We start from the raw sequence: 5560 nt of genomic DNA on the forward strand, positions 1-5560 counted from the left end.
TACAAACATGCATATATATACATACATATATATGTATATATATATATTTATATGCGTGTGTATTTATAGACAGATAGATAGATAGATAGATAGATAGATTTTTCGGGAAAGGGAACAAAATTTAGCATTTTTGATTTGAGAAGTAAGTTGCACAAATAATATTATATATCAAAATTTCTGTTAGGTTCAGTGGAAAGAAATTTCCTTCAGTTTTCAGATTTTAAATCAAACGCACAAAATATATGTATTTACTTCTGAACACGCAGTATTAAATGTACTGTAATTCCAAATTTATTATAGTTACAGTTTCGAAGAGATAATATTTGAAAATAAATGAGGGAACTACGATAAACGGTTGAACATTAAGCTTTCGGTTGTCTCCGGCTTGAACTCAATTGCTGGTGTCGCTTTTGTCATTTAGCACTTCATGATGAAAAATATACTCACAAGCAATACTTTGGTCGACTGATTCGTCTTTACAAATTTAATATTGTTTTCTCGAATGAAGAGACTGTTGTTTCTCTTGCTTAGCTCCGGTTTAACCTTGACAGACAACCCTATTATGAAATAAAGTGCAACCGTGAGCATTCTCGTATTTTTGTATTAAGGGATTACATTGTCTTATGTGGGCTTTCTTTTGTTTTCTTTCTTAAGACAAGCTGCGATTTGAGAGAGATTCGTTTATCATTTATAGCAGGTCGAACGATCATGTAGAGGCTTCCTTGTTAGCTTGGTTTATAATTGGAATGATTGTGGTAGGTGGCATAAAGCAAAAGCTAAGATCCTATTGAACTACATTCCCACTGCAATCTCGAGTCTCATTTGAAGACATTTCCTTTAATTTATACCTTAAAGGGACTGGAGAAAAACAGTAACGTTACAATTTTCTTCTCAATATTTCTTTTAAAGTATGAGACCTCTCTTGTCATTAAGAAGAATGGCTGGCATTCTGTCGCTTACAACTACATGAGTTCCAGTTAATCCGATCAACAAAACAGCCTGCTCGTGAAATTAACGTGAAAGTTGCTGAGCACTCCACAGACACGCGTGCTCTTAAAAGTGATTCTTAGGGAGATTCAGCATGACACAGAATGTGACAAGGCTGGTCTTTTGAAATACAGGTACTACTCATTTTTGTTAGCTGAGTGGACTGGAGTAACGTGAAATAAAGTGTCTTGCTCAAGGACACAAAGCGTCGCAAGGAAGAGAGAATATAGTATATATTTAGTATATTTTTCAGACAATTAATTAAAGGCAATAATTTTTTCTAATTTTCAGCTATCACCACAAGGGGTTACGCTATGTTTGGAGCTTATTTACCCTCAAGGCGTCAAGGAGTTCAGAGAAATTTCTTCTGTAGTTAATGTATGAAATTATTGCAGGTTTTCGAAGTAATTTAAATTGATCTTGAAAAACCGAGAAAATACTCGTTAACTTACACAACACTGTCACGTACACAGCACAAGGGCAATGTGCTAGTAGAAATAGTTGAGCGCCGTTCTCTGTTGTAAAGTTAAGCTAGAACAATATTTGGAAAGCAGGTGCATCAGCATGGCCGCAGCTCTGAGCTGAAACTTTGAAATGAAATGAAATATCCAAACATTAGATTTGATACTGATTGGTTCTCTACTCATTCCATAGATGAACTGTTTTCTCTAATTTCAAGTACTGATCAATAGTAAGTAGGTCCAAACACGGGTTAATAAAACACGGGTTAATAAATTCCATAGGATTTCCATTATGTAAAGCTATAACATAAATAAACATAGTTAGGGGTGGGAAGACTAAACCTGTATAAAGCACTAAAAGTATTAAATAAAAATTGCTTTATGATTCGTGTATGACTCATGTTTTCGTTTAGCCTTGAAATATTCTATGTTGTTTCAGTATTATTCTGTGCAGTCTTTTCCCTATTGGCATCCATTATTGACAAGTGTCGTCTATCAGATAACGCCAGACAGTTGCGCTATGTCTACGTGACACATATGTGTCATCACTTTGAATAGTTGAGATTCTTAATTCCTTTTATACAAACATTCGCTTTTAAACAATACGATTGGCCTGTGATTTGAAGGCATGGGAACCTTTCCATTTCAAAAGAAGTTTCTTCAAACAAATATTAATTCATTATGCCGCAGTAGAAACTATGTTCAAGAGGAAAAAAGATTAACTAAAGATTAACCTTCTATTTAGAAGATGTTATGGTTTGCAATTGCGGTCAAGGATTTGAATTATAAACTCATATGTCTTTAAAGCGAAATCTTATCTAGGCAAGTTATGACATCATCATCGTATTAATTAACAGATCGTCGGGTCGTGTCCAGCTTCTGGCTCTTTGCTGTGGATATGATAAAGTTAATTTCACTTCCAGTGGCTCATTCCATACTTCTATGAATTGGTGCCATGTTAGGAACGATTCCATGTTAGAAATAGAGGGAGATCTCTGTCAAGTGTTTCGTTGGTTGCTTTGTTGTGTTTAACTCAAATCCCATCGGGATGAATAGCTTTAAGAGACACTGTAATGTAATCATTAAGAATAATTAACTCTTTGACAGATGTATCTGATTAAGAAATGAACGGAAATTGATTCTATCATGCTTTATAAAATCAGTTTCTTTTGAATTTTAATAGGATTTATGTTGACTCGTTGCTTAGACTTACACAAGCCCTGATAAAACACAACTATGAACAAATGTCGTCCTGTCTTTTTGAGGGTATTCAGGAATACAGTACCCAGTGCACTGCTTCCCATTTTGAAGACTGGGTATGATTTCAAGAGAGACTCGTCAACTATTTCTCACAGGTAAATTGTTACAATGATTTAGTGTTCGTTTAAAATCGAAATCGAATTGCTTGAGTTTCTTTCTCTGAAGTGATGTCCCGCAAAAATAAATAAATAAATAAATAAATAATGATCCAATTTGTTTATAGGGGAAAAATTACAAGCTGTCATGTTCATAGTTTCCTTAATGACATTAACAGTTTCAGTTGGCTCGTCGAGCCTCAGTCTGAACTCATACTCTTAACAAAGGAGTATCTAAGTAAAACGAAGGCGAAATGGTTTTAAATAGGAAACGAACTCGCATTGCAGATTTGACTCCCTTAGAATTTACTTACTTCGCCACAATGATAACAGAACAGACAAGTTTCATAAATATAATAGGATACCATAAAGTAAGGATACCTTAAAAGTAATTATCTGCATTAGTGGTATATTTCATCCCAACTAAATCTGCATTTACAATAAGCTCGCAAAGCATTTAGTCTTCATTCTATGCCAAACAACGTCAAATGTTCTAAGACACCTACCTTACCCGTTTCTCTTATTTAGCAAGTTCTGTGCTCCTACCCAAATCCACCCGACATTCCTGCATCTCCACGCCTCGTCAACATTATTGTGATTCACCTAAGAATCCTGCATTAAATTTTCTTCTTCCTTTCCCCCCTTAGCCTCTAGTTCTCTAGAATTCCCCCTGGGTCATGTTTTAACTTAATACATTGATCAAACAGGAGTTGAACATTAATTATATAATCTGTTGGTTAGGGTTTGAAATATCATAAACACCACTTCTCTTAAACATTAATTTCTTTTATTTGACTATCAATCACATGGACGTGTGCCACACGGTCTATTACATTAGTACTGGGCAAATTGAACTTAGTACAAGTCAGTGAAGAATCTATCATTATTACAGAGTTGGACTACTTATATCAGGGGCTATACCACTCCGTCGTGCTCGCTGCAAGCATTCCGACAAGTTTTCTGGTTTGAAACGGGCTAGCTTGATGAGCTTCTTCCTGCAGTAACAATCAGTGAACTATGATTTCTTCTTCCTTTTAGTCTTCAAGGTTATGAAAAAGTTATGAGCGAGGCTCTCTTTTCTTCGATTAGGTCGGTGTCAATTGGGCGACTTTGAAGCATCGGTGATAATCATTACAGAAATAAGAGAGGGAGAGCGAGATGAACAGAAAGGAAGAGAGAAAAAGAAAGAGAGAGAGGGAGTGAAAGAAAAAAAGACAGAGAAAGAGAAAGAGAGAAAGAGGGAGGGATCATTTTTAAAACGGGGGTCACATTTTTCATTAACGAAACACTTTGAAACTTGGAACACTGGTAGAATGTGTCATATAAAACATCTTTTTCTCTTAGTCTTCTTAAAAAAAAAAGAAATTCCTAAGTTATTCCATGTTAAAGTTGTCGTATTTCTGTAATTTCAACCAATCACTGACGTCCATTCAGCCGATATACATTAAGTGCCGACTACATAAACAAACGATTCTGAAACAATTCTATCGGTGATAGGGTTAGGGTTAGGGTTAGGGTTAGGGTAAGGGTAAAACAGGAAAATTTAAAAAGAAAAAAGCAAAACGAAGCTATGGAAATTAAATACGCTTTACACCGCTTAATCAGCCAAAGGAGTAAATATAAACAACTGAATACTTGTCAGTGATTGGTTGAAATTATCGAAATAAGACAATTTTTTACATGAAATAAATTCGAATACAAAAATATTTTTCTGTTCTATAACACAAAATAGATAAGTATACGAAGTTTGAAAGTCTTTCCGTACCAAAAACACTACGTAAAACATTAATGAAAAATGTGGCCCCCGTTTTAAAAAAGATCCAGAGGGAGAGAGAGAAAAAGGGAGAGAGAGAGAAAGAGGGAGAGCCAGAAAGAGTGAGAGAGAACGAGAAGAGATGGAAGATTTTAAGTTTCTCGTGGATGTTTATGAATAACTGTTTCCATTGCCTTTAAAAGCTGTAGTAAGAGAGGTTTCTTGAATGCGATTATAGAATTGTATTAAATGTCTGGTAAAAGTTTTAAATGAAGGTGCATCGTTTTAGAGTAATTTTGGTGAAACATTCCTGATATCATATAAATCAGAGTATTTGATATCTTTCAGGTAACATAAGAGCTTACGATCTTGATGGACGGGAAAATTAAGTGGTGAGAATAAAATAAAATAAATTCCATTCGTGATTGATTTCTGATTAATTGTAGAGTTGGCGGTAAAGCTAATTAAGTAAAGACAGTATGTTAACATTAAAAGAAAATATAGGTATACCTCAACTGACGTCGTTAATTGATTCCTAGACATGTGACTTAACTCGAAAAGCGACGTAGCACGAACATATATTTTTGAAAACTTTATTAGTTTATATCTGTTTTAATAAATGATTTATATATGTTTTCACGAGTATTTTGATTTTCTACATCAGTGTTAGTGTGCGTTTTTTTTTTTTTTGAAAACGTTTATGCTTTTAAATACGTTCGCTGAGACCGGCGTAAAGTTTCTTTTTCCATTTATGTCTTTTTTAAAAAAAACAACCTAAAGTCGTATGTAGCTCGAAACCACATATGTTAAGGTAGCTCGAAACCACATATGTAGCTCGAACCTACGTAGCTCGAACCTACGTAGCTCGAAACCACATATATTGAGGTGTGCCTGTATTTTGTTTTTAATAAGTTAATCGTACAATTTGTAAGAAAGAACAAACATTTGCTTGAGAATTGGTATAATGCATGTTAAGAAAAGATACAAATATGCGTTTATAGTAT

The 5560-nt window shown here is 34.5% G+C and overlaps 1 protein-coding gene across 2 annotated transcripts in view; it reads left to right on the forward strand.

Annotated features, from left to right (window-relative positions):
- Positions 1-5560, forward strand: part of LOC106876016 (U-scoloptoxin(05)-Sm1a) — a 70589-nt gene that overhangs the window by 27877 nt on the left and 37152 nt on the right. Inside the window, exon 1 of one of the 2 annotated variants that reach the window (XM_014924385.2) lies at positions 2676-2803. The exons of the other annotated variant lie outside the window; for it this stretch is intronic. The gene's annotated coding sequence lies outside the window, so the exon portion shown is untranslated. Of the gene's footprint in view, positions 1-2675; positions 2804-5560 lie in introns of those variants that run through there. 2 annotated transcript variants of the gene reach the window in all.

The sequence above is a fragment of the Octopus bimaculoides genome, chromosome 1 (genome assembly GCF_001194135.2).
Source record: "Octopus bimaculoides isolate UCB-OBI-ISO-001 chromosome 1, ASM119413v2, whole genome shotgun sequence".
NCBI lineage: Eukaryota > Metazoa > Mollusca > Cephalopoda > Octopoda > Octopodidae > Octopus > Octopus bimaculoides.